At 35.5% G+C, this 11,641-nt stretch overlaps 1 long non-coding RNA gene across 3 annotated transcripts; it reads left to right on the forward strand.

The window, feature by feature from the left end:
- Positions 1–3,866: 3,866 nt before the first annotated feature.
- On the forward strand, positions 3,867–11,072 carry LOC144970883 (uncharacterized). 3 transcript variants are annotated; one of them, XR_013645043.1, is made up of 3 exons: positions 4,117–4,293; positions 5,602–8,534; positions 10,827–11,072. It is a non-coding gene; the product is annotated as an uncharacterized LOC144970883 (long non-coding RNA). The 3 variants fall into 3 exon arrangements; XR_013645044.1 differs by lacking the exon at positions 5,602–8,534 and having other exon boundaries at positions 3,867–4,293; XR_013645042.1 differs by lacking the exons at positions 4,117–4,293; positions 5,602–8,534 and adding an exon at positions 8,687–8,941.
- The last annotated feature ends 569 nt before the right edge of the window (positions 11,073–11,641 follow it).

Raw genomic sequence — 11,641 nt, forward strand, 5'->3', positions numbered from 1 at the left:
AGATGTACGGATTTTATTATTAGTCTATTATTAACTGACTTCGAGCAGTAATGAATGATTTTCTTATTTGTAAAGCGAAAATTGTATCAAGTTACACTACGATATATTCATGCTAATGAATCTAACTGGGTGGGGATCCTGACCTCCCATAGCGGACAGGGAGGTACATACTGTGTCTTCTATCCCCTTATATCTGTTATCCAACATGCTTTCTGTCTGTGTCTCGGAATGAGATTACTTGGTTTTGTCCTGGCACTGGCCGGAATCCTAGCTGGGAGGGAAACAGTCAAATGCATAGTTATTGTTTTGGGAGATGATATTTTTTTCCTTGTAAATCATCTCTCTGTTATGTATTATTATTTTTATTTTGAATGTATAATGTGGGCATTTGAGTGTGTTCCTCTTTGTTGGATTTTGTGCTTGTGTCCGGATGAGACTTGAGACTTGGCCAGAAAACTCGTCCTTTAAATATCGATCGATTAAAATGACTCTCATCTTGCCAAAAACTCTCAAACCTGGGAAATCGATGAAGTCCCGGGTTTGAGAGATTTTGCCAAGTTGAGAGTCATTTAAATCGATCGATATGTGAAGGACGAGTTTTCTGGCCATATATGTTTAAATATGGATTTTTCTAGATTACGGCAGTGTTGTTCAGATAATTTATTTGTATTAGAAAAAAAATGCAAAGATCAAGTTCACTTTGTGATATCAGATAACTCTTCTTCTTCTTCTTCTTCTTCTTCTTCTTCTTCTTCTTCTTCTTCTTCTTCTTCTTCTTCTTCTTCTTCTTCTTCTTCTTCTTCTTCTTCTCTTCTTTTCTTCTTCTTTTCTTCTTCTTCCTTCTTCTTTTTCTTCTTTCTTTTCTTTTTCTTCTTCTCTTCTTTCTTCTTTCTTCTTTCTTCTTCTCTCTTCTTCTTCTTCTTTTCTTTTCTTCTTTCTTCTTCTCTTTCTTTCTTCTTTCTTTCTTTTCTTCTCTTTCTTTCTTTTCTTTCTTCTTCTTCTTCTCTTCTTCTTTCTTCCTTTCTCTTTCTTTCTTCTTTCTTCTTCTCTTTCTTCTTTCTCTTTTTCTTTCTTCTTTCTTCTTTCTTCTTTCTTCTTTCTTCTTTCTTCTTTCTTCTTTCTTCTTTCTTCTTCTTTCTTCCTTAAATGCCCCATTAGTAATAATAACATTGTAAATAACATATCCTTTCTTTAAAAAATATAGCATTGTGGAGAACAACCCCGACATAATACCGTTTGGAAGCGACGGGTCACAGATTCAGAATAACAACGATCAAGAATAATAAAAAAAATCGAGCGCCACTGAAAGAGACCAATGGACCCTCTTACTTATTCAATCAATCAAGAAAAACAACAAATTACATAATATACTGTCAGATTATGACAAAAATGGTTAGCGCCAATCACAACGGAGTTCTGTTTTTCAATAAGGTTTGTAAAAGTGTTTTCACATTTCTTGTTATTATTTGAATAACCGATTTATAAAACATGACAAATCTGCAAATTTATATCGCGCATTACCAATGTTTTATCATGGACAATTCGGTTCAAAATACTTTACTTGACAAAACAATCTCATGTGGAATCAAATTTTCAATCCATTTAGCGCCAGTTGCCTTTCAGCGCCCATGATTCTACCGTACTCTGAAAAATAATGTATTTAAGATTTTGGTCGGACAGCTCGTCGTTCAAATATTCGCAATCCCAGGTTTAAACTGTTTGCCAAGATGAGGGTGATTTTAATCGATAGATATTTGAAGAACGAGTTTTCTGGTCAAATTGTTAAACATGTGTTGGGAGGGGGGGGGGGGGGGCAGATTTGTACCTGCACTCATGCAATGTCCTTGTCCTAAATCTGTGTGTCGGTCACATTTGAGTAGATTACTACTACTACCACTACAAATACTACTACTACTACTACCACCACCACTACTACTACTACAACAACAACAACAACTACTACTACTACTACTACTACTACTACTACTACTACTACCACCACTACTAGTCCCTTCCCGTCTCTCACAAGCAAATAATAAGCCAACTCACAGTCAATACAAAAAGTGTATGCATGTTTGATTTGTATTGATAAGGGTCTTATCTAAAACCAAAATGAGTCAAATGAACTTTCACTGATGCTCACTCAGTATGCCCAAATAAATAATTCATTGCTTGTAAATTTGTGAAATTTGATAATCGCTTATCACTTCATAAGTTTTTGGTCGTGAATATGTTATACATATTTTACATTATATATATTTACATATATATTTTACATATATAATATATATATATATATATGTGTGTGTGTGTGTGTGTGTGTCTGTGTGTGTGTTTGAGTGTGTGTGTATGTCTCTCTCTCTCTGTGTATGTGTGTGTGTGTGTGTGTGCGTGTGTGTGTGTGTGTGTGTGTGGAAGTGATAACATATTATGGTGGGAAAAACGGCCATCTAGCTCAATCTTTATCCAGGCCTTCCACTTCAGGAAGTAACTCTCCTCCAGACTTCTCCATTCAAAGAGATCTCACGTGGTTCCTTGCCAGTACTGCTCATTATATAAGGAAATATATTTACGCCACTCAGCTCCTTGTTATTGTTTTCTTAGACAGCAATTTTGGTGATTAGTTCTCACTAAATTATATCAATCAGATTATAAACATCAAGGTTATACATAGTTTTGTGTGTTGGTACGTTATATCCGACTGGCGGATGTTGTGAGTAGTTTACCTAAATGAATAGCATCAATTATCTTTCCAGCACCTCCTCGATCTCCAATTTGATATCTAATCCTGTCCATGGTAGCCATTGAGTTTATCGTTTTTGTCCAAATATCAATTTACTCATACACTGGGATTTGTTTTGTTTTATTTCCCATTGCGTTGGGGTTTGGAATTGAAGTCGACTGGCCCTGTCCACAAGAACTTTTGAACTAGAGTTCAGGTTTCCATAGTTTTAAATGGACCGTCGTAAAGTACTTCCCGCAAGAACACGTCAGACTACAGGGGGGGGGGGGGGGTTACATTTTCTTTTTTTTCCTCCTTTAAATTCATTTCGAACTCCTTTCTTGTTTTTCTACAAAGCATCGTCACTTAACTTTGTTGTTTCTTGTATCTTTCTTTTGCACTGCATAATCCATGCTTTCCACAAAAAATATATTTTCTCCTGTTTCATCTAATGTCTTGTTAGTTCGCAATGTATTTTCCGAAGAGAGAGAGTTATAAAATTGCTGTGTTAAACTGGCAATCCGAATTCAAAGTGTATCAAAATATTTCTTTTTATAATTTAGACCTTCGAAAAAAAAAAATGACAGTATCTTACTTTTCTGCTTTTGAATATGAAATTACCTTTCTTTGATTATTTATTTTGGTTTGTTTGTTTTTTGTTTCTTTGTTTGTTTAATTTCTTTTCTTTTTTCTTTATTTTTAAAGAATGCCTATATCTACACCTTTTATCAATACCATTAAGATAATATTAGACCAATCGGTAAGCGTGAGCCTACTTCAGCATCTCTAATTTGAAGTCTTAAACAACAGCCCAGCAAGTCCTTGCAGATAAGATCAGTCGACCTACTCCAATGTAACTGTAACCTTTGAGTACTGTAAACTCTTACATAATGTATTATTATTATCATGGAAACTAAATGAATCAGTAAAGCAATATAATTATTATACGCATGTCATTTACTATTATTTTAGACAATATAAGCAACGAGGTAATGTTTCATACCTCGAGCTTCTACTCTTTTACAAAGCGCAATATGCACTAAAAGTGCTCAAAGCACTTTATAAGGGTCCCTAGCCAACAGCAACACATGAAAACGAGACATGACTCCTGTTAGGCAATGTTTCATTTTTTTTTCGGACAGAGACAATGCTGTTTACGGCCAGGTACTCATTTTACACCTGATTAAGGTGAGAGAATGTGGGTAAAGAACATTTTCCAAGGACTTAACTATACGCCGAAGGCAAGTGCCATACCACCAGAACACATTGCCTCACGATAACGATAAATCACAGCACGCAAAGAAAGGCCTGAATACAGTCATTAATTTTAACGTCACTGGTTGTTCGATAGGGAATAATCAATTTCATGTTGTTATTTTTTATCATCACTACTAATAATCTCATGATATGCTAGGCATTATCAATTACGCCACTCCCCCAATCCATTTTTAATGTTTTTAAAAGGATCCCATTGACTGCATTTGTAATTTTATAAATCATACTTTCTTTACCTGGAGGGACTTGAGATTCAAGTTGTGTGTATTATTTTACCTTAACTTAGGAATTACAAGGTAAGCAAATATTTTCATTTTTATTTGATTTTAAAAATCGTAGATACTTATGGCCAGTAAAGATTCCTGAGTCTGCTAGATCTACCTCGGAGTTTCATCATGGTGGATTGTCATCACTCCATCGTCGTCGTCATCATCATTAGCATCATCCCCATCATCATCATCATCATCATCATCATCATCATCATCATCATCATCATCATCATCATCATCAATGTCGTCGTCGTCATCATAAATATGAGTATCATTATCATTTGTCGTTGAAAGATGAAGAATTCTGTGGTCAAACATACGTATGCATGTGTATACCTACCCCACCCAACGGAGAGAGAGAGAGAGAGAGAGAGAGAGAGAGAGAGAGAGAGAGAGAGAGAGAGAGAGAGAGAGAGAGAGAGAGGACATACAAACACACACAAAAGTCCGTCACAGCCTTCGTTTTTATAGTGTTTTAGTTTATTCCGAATTCGTTTCCATTATATAGACAATAATTGCAAGTGCTCATAAACCTCTGGATCCGACGCGAATCTATTCCAAAGTACTTTCCACAAAGTACTCTCTGGTGAATAAATTAGGTCAGAAGAAAGAACAATTTCACCCGAACGAAAAAAATGATTACATCAGAGCCAAAAGGCCCATGCATGGAGCCGAATTTTATCCCCATTTCTATAGCATTAAAGGGACGACAGCAATTGTGTGCTACGCCTGGGTTAGGACTAGATATAGACAATCGCAAAGTACTTTCCTCCAGATATCCACCAACCATATCAATGCCGGGATCGATATTGGCCCTTTTTCTTGTGAAGCAAGTGATCTACCAACTGAGGTATTGGCTTTTATTTTTATTGCGATTCATTAAAATATAAATAAATATGCAGGTTTGATAGTTTTTGCCAAGTTGAGGGTCCTTAAAATCTGTCGATAATTGTATTCAATAGTCTGATGTTACGTCGCCCAGCAAAACAAAGAAAATCGGTACTTTTTATTCCTCATGCTGGCTAGAACTTTTCATATGTCTTGTGATCAGAATGTGTAAAAGTCAAAACAAGATCAGATTTATAATGGTTTTTCCCCCTCTGGATACGCTTTTATGCTCGTCGGAGAAATATTTCATAAGGGCGTCCGCCATTGTTCCGATAGCTTAGAGCCAGTTACTAAGTTACCATGCGTCATTACGAGGGAAGTGACGTTACGACTGTTGAAACGTATTGAAAGACGAGTTTTCTAGCCAATTTTTTCAAGATCGTGATAGTTAACTGATTAAAAATTGATAATCATAATAGTCTATACTTTGTTATTTTTATGCTTCAGAATGAAAGTTGCCATCCTTCTCATTTTCTTTTTCTTCTCGGCGGCTCTGAGTGCCAGTCTCAATGACAAGCTTGAGGACATCATTAACCAAGCAGTGCGCGAGGTCACTGATCTCGAAAACGACAAGTATCACCAGGTTCTCAAGAAATACACGGGTATTACCAAGAAGAAAATAATCGAATGTGTTGGACAGAGTTATGGAAAAGGGAAAGGAAAGTGAACATGCTTATATCTTGGTCTATTACCCAAATATACTTTCATATTCGTATTTCATTTAAATGATCGATATTTGAAGGACCAGTTTTCTGGCCAGAATTCTATATACGTTTTAGTCCAGAGAACGGCAGTTAAATGGTTAAAATTTATAATCACAATAGTATCCACGAAAGCTTTGAATAAATAATTGCAAATTCTAACATGGAATTGTCACAGTCATTCTTTCCAACTCTGAAAGAACACGATTTTTAAATATAGACCTAGATATGATCGATAAAATGACCCTTATCTTGTTAAGAACTCTTGTCTCAAACCTGGGTCTGTCTTGAAATTTGAGAGTTTTTTTTTGACAGGATGAGGGTCATTTTAACCAAGGAAGTCCTGGGTTTTAGAGTAGTTTTTGACAAGACGAGTGTCATTTAACCATCGGATTTTCAAGGATGAATTGTCGGGTCAAATTTTTAAAACGTTTTTTTCTTTTTTGCTACGCTACGATAGTATTGTGTATAATGTGCTTTACAGAGGGGTATCTTTAACATTATAGGTCTCGTGAGTTCAAACAAAATGGAAAAAATGTGAGCTGCAAAACTTTGGTGTTGTTTTGTTTTTCGTCAAAGAATTAATATTCCACTCTAATGCTCCCCCTCGTAACAGTTAAAATCATCTTGTTTTTTGTTTTGTTTTGTTTTTAAGGGTTTTACGGCACTTGCAACACATTTCGGTTATGTCAGCGCCAGTAAAAAGGAAGAAAGTGGGATAGTAAAAAAGCTCTAGAATTACAATTAAAGCACCCAAGAAAAAGTAAGACATAGGGGAACTGGCAACAAAAGAGATCAGATGTAGATTCCAAGAGCATCTCATCAATGTACTTAGTTTGAGATCACCTATGTCTCCTCCGGACACAAGCACAACATCCAACATAGAGGAATACACTCAAATGCTTACATTAAACATTCAAAATAACAAACATAACAGAGAGATGATTTACAGGGAAAAAATATCATCTTCCAAAACAATAATTATGCATTTGACTGTTTCCCTCCCAGCTAGGACACCGGCCAGGGCCAGCCAAGACAAAACCAAGTAATCTCATTCCAAGACAAAGACAGAAAGCATGTTGGAAAACAGATATAAGGGGATAGAAGAGACAGTATGTACCCCCCTGCCCACTATGGGAGGTCAGGAACCCCACCCAGTAAAAGCATCTTAAGTTCAAGTTCAAGACCATATTATGCAAAAGGCACACTCAGTTTTAAGACCTAAGTTAAGGAAATCAGACGCCTTAACATGGATAAATTAGCTTATTTAAAACTTGAGGTTTGATAGAATATGGCTTATCCCAATATCCACTAAATGAGCTTAAATTGCTTGGTAAGAAGTCCCAAATTCAACAACAACTTTTAACATGTAGGTCAACTATTCCGGAAGGAAGACGCTATTAGAATGGGGGTTTTTTTGGACAAAGACAACGCTGTTGACAACTACATACTTATTTCACACCTGAGTGCGATGAGAGAATCTGAAGGAGCCCTGAACAGCCCACAGCAATATTCAAACCAAGGATTTTCCATTCAGAAGCCGAGAGTCAAAGCACTCGACCACAAGTCCGCACAAAATAAATAGATAAATAAGTAGATAAAAGTAAACATATAAAAAACAAACACCAGCACACATTCATAAACAAGCACATAATGTACCTCACAATGCAGCATATTTTCTCAGCAGCAGGAATAATGAAACTTTCATAAAGTGAAAGCCCATCTAGTCTTATGTGTCCCGGTACTGGTACTGACAGAAAATCAACCATTGTTTATGATCAAGTACTAATTTACACCTGGATTCGAAACTTGGCCATTAATCTTAAGACTTACTAGACAGTCTGTATTGATTTTAAAAAGATCAGCGGAACGAATTTACATTAAAAAAAAAAGAAAAACAAACTAGCGGAATACACAATCCAACTACATACAAGCACACACACACACACGCACACACATACGCACACACACACACACACATACGCACACACACAGACACACACGAGCGAGAGCACGCACATACATACGTATAATACGCTCTTTGTCATAAATCGCCAATTCCAAACTGCATGTGATCAAGACCAATAAATCTCTTAACCAATTAACTGCCGTACTCTGGAAAGACTTGTATTTAAAAATTTGGCCAGAAAACTCGTCCTTCAAATATCGATCGATCTAGATGGCCCGCAGCTTGGCAAAGATTCAAATGTGGGACCTCGCGAGGTCAAATGTTTAAATATGTTTTCCAGGAGTATGGAAGTTATCTGGTTAATAACCCAATCTGTTAAACTCACCATCTCCCATTAAATTCGAGTAGATTGATAATACATAATTATCTAACAATAAGTAAATACATATTATAGGTAGCTTATCATATCGAACATCGCTTATCAGTGATCAGCGATATAATTTAATACCGCTGTTTGCCCAGCACGAATCGAACCTATAATATTGATTAAACGATCGAGTTTCTATCGCCCACAAAAAACCCCCAACCTGATGCATGATAAAAATCATGTTATCAGGAAACATGATTGGATCACGCCGCCACTCTCCATAAACGTATGATATTATTAAAGCATTAACAACACGCTGAATGATAATACGAGAAATTATCAATTATCTTTCCTTTCATTTTTCTTAAACTACATAACGTTAATGATCTAACTAAACCATCACGTAAGTTTGTTTTTTTGGGGTTTTTTTTTATTTTTTTATTTTTTTTATTTTTTATTTTGAAACACGGCTATCTTTTATCCTTACGAGAAGAACAAAGTTCATTACTAAGTGTATTTGATCTTTATTCGTCAAATGAGTTTGTGGAGCATTCCTCGCTTTGGCAAGACCGCATGGCCTAATTAGAATATTGTTGCCAGAAAAAAAAAAAGAATTCTTATTGACAAGTAACTTTCTCATAACTGTCAGAATTTTTCGTAGCCGAGGAGGGAATTCCATAACCTTATTGGACCTGAAAAAAAAAGAACTAAATGGTTGTATTCACTCTGGAGCGGGATAGCTGACAACAGCGCTCCTTTCTTAGATTTGTTTTGGTGGTCTTTGATTGGGATGGCGGCTTTATCTAGAGGGTATGATTTTAAGAAGATCTTTAGATTATATATGTTCCTTCCTTTCAATGTTATCCAGTGAATCCCTGCCGGCCATCATGTTCGTTACACATTTTCTTTGGTCATAGTTGTTATTGACAAATCTGTAGGCACGCCTTTGGATTTCCTAAAGCTAGTTTATGACTTTCTTCGTCTGAGGGTCCAACACACTGCAGCTGTATTCCAAGCTGGGCCCTACCATTGTGATTGTTCTCTTACTGCCCTAACGCTCGATGAAAGGTTACGATGGAGAAATTTTTGCTTTTTAGAATTGTGACAAATGATGTCTATATATTATGATATTCCATCACATTATTTTTTCCAGATATTCAACCTTTGTGGTTGTCTCTAACTTTTCGTCAAGTATTTTCTAATCATTTATGTGTTCACATTCCGATGGATGAAATTCCGCTTTATCTTAATCTTGATAATAATAATAATAATAATAATAATAATAATAATAATAATAATAATAATAATAATGATGATGATGATGATGATGATGATGATGATGATGATGATGATGATGATGATGATGATGATGATGATGATAATAATAATAATAATAATAATGTGATCTTCATTATCCAGACAGGGCAATTCGTCAGTCTTAGAACTTGATAAGGTCTTGTTGGATAATGTCCGTTTCGTTTCGGGTTTGTTTTTATAATTATTCCGAGGCTGTCCTCAGCAAATAAAAAGACGCAATGCTGTCCCTTCAGATTTTTTTTTTTTTGCGGGGGGGGGGGGGGGGGGGGCATGTCATGCTATGGCAAGATCAAGAGCAAAAGTGGACCTAAAACTGCCTCTTGAGGAGCATCCGATAGAATAGAAACTGCCTTATAGCATCTGGTTTCCACTTGTTGATTACGATTAGATAGAAGGGAGGTTTTCCGGAGTATATGATATAGGAAATCCCATTTAAAAACCCTCCAACTTTGCAATACGGTTCATGTAATGGACTTGGTCAAGGCCTTGCTGAAGTCCAATAACATTGCATTTGCCTGGTCATTATAAATCTAGGAATATATATATATATATATATATATATATATATATATATATATATATATATATATATATATATATATATATATATATATATATATTAGCAATGTATGTGCAGATAATGCTGAGCTGTTATCCACATGATCTATATTTACTAAAGCCATTTAAAACCCCGGTTAGTATGTCCTTTTAATCAATGTTTCATAACATCACTTTACATTATATTATGCTTCAAGAATTTAAAGGACACATAAGCCAAGAACACGTGTCTGCAATTTTCATCTCTACCTCTACTTCCCTTTTTAAAGGCATTTTGAATTTTTCCCTGCTCTAAAGATGGTTGGTAAAGGAAAGTGCAAACATTCTTGAACCAAGATCTCGATGTATTTAGCAGATATCCTGTATGGTCCAGATGCGCTATTCTAATTGAGATCCTTCATCAGCTTTTACAACTTCTTTCCCTGATACAATAATTTTACCCATTAGTTTTGATATCTTCTGAGGATACCCCATTCATAGTGCCACATACGTCTGAAAACACGGGAGCAAATTGTTGGTTTAGAATGTTGGGCTTTTCTCTCTCTGGGTCTTGAGTGCTATTACAGCTTCCTTTTTTAATTAGAAAGGAGTTAGCAAAGTGTTTATTTCGTCTTCTGCCAGCAGCCATAAGAGAATATCTCGCTTTGATTTCTTAACCCACGGTGGATTAGCTAGGTATTCTACGAACACACCACAATGATCACCTAAGTTAGGCTATACTTTGATTAATGCGTGTAATTCATAGGAAATAGATTAAGTACCTACTTATTACTTTTAACATTGTTTTAAATCGCTTTTATTTTATGTATTTTAACTTCAGAATGAAGGTGGTCCTCGTCGTTTTCGTGTCCTTTCTATTTCTCTCAATGGCAATGTCTGATAGTCTTGATGAGATCATAGAGGAAACCGTCCAAGAGGTGATGAATGCCAATCGGAACGCTTTCAACAAGTTCAAGCAAAAATACGCGGGTAACAGCCGAGCATTAAAGCTGGCCAAATGCCTTAGCGAGATCAATGGGAAATGAAGACAATAAAGACCCACGGATAATTTGGATCCATGACCATATTATTGTGTTTTCGTCTAATGTTTTGAAAATACAATGGTTGCTAAGGAGAAAATAACATGTACAGTAAAATCTCGTTATATCGTCTACCATTATACTGACATTTTACTTATCGACACGTTGATGACGATCAGGGAAATTGTTAATATAATGATAAAACTATTCGTTGCGTAGGCATGTCATTAAACAGTAAATTAATTTGTGATTCGTCACCTCAAAATGTTATTATATCGGGATGATTTTTATGTGAAAAGCGATTTAAAAGTAACAATGCCCGGATATGTGAAATTTAACTTTTTGTTCCTTTAAGAAATCACATTTATCTTCTCTATAACGGATAAAAACGTAACCGAAGTATCATATTTGATTATATTTTAGCACCTATATCACCACAACGTAATATCGTTTTGAGGATGTTGGTCACATTTGACCTGTTTCTAAATAAGACGATATAACAAGATTTTACAGCAACTATTATGACATATATTATATATTTATAAAAACAACAAACATTAGCTTCGTTCAACACACATTGTTATTGACATATATTAACCAACGTGTAGATAACGTG

This window comes from Berghia stephanieae, chromosome 4 (genome assembly GCF_034508935.2).
Source record: "Berghia stephanieae isolate SIO BIC M18660-M18661 chromosome 4, UCSD_Bste_1.3, whole genome shotgun sequence".
In the NCBI taxonomy this organism is placed as follows: domain Eukaryota; kingdom Metazoa; phylum Mollusca; class Gastropoda; order Nudibranchia; family Aeolidiidae; genus Berghia; species Berghia stephanieae.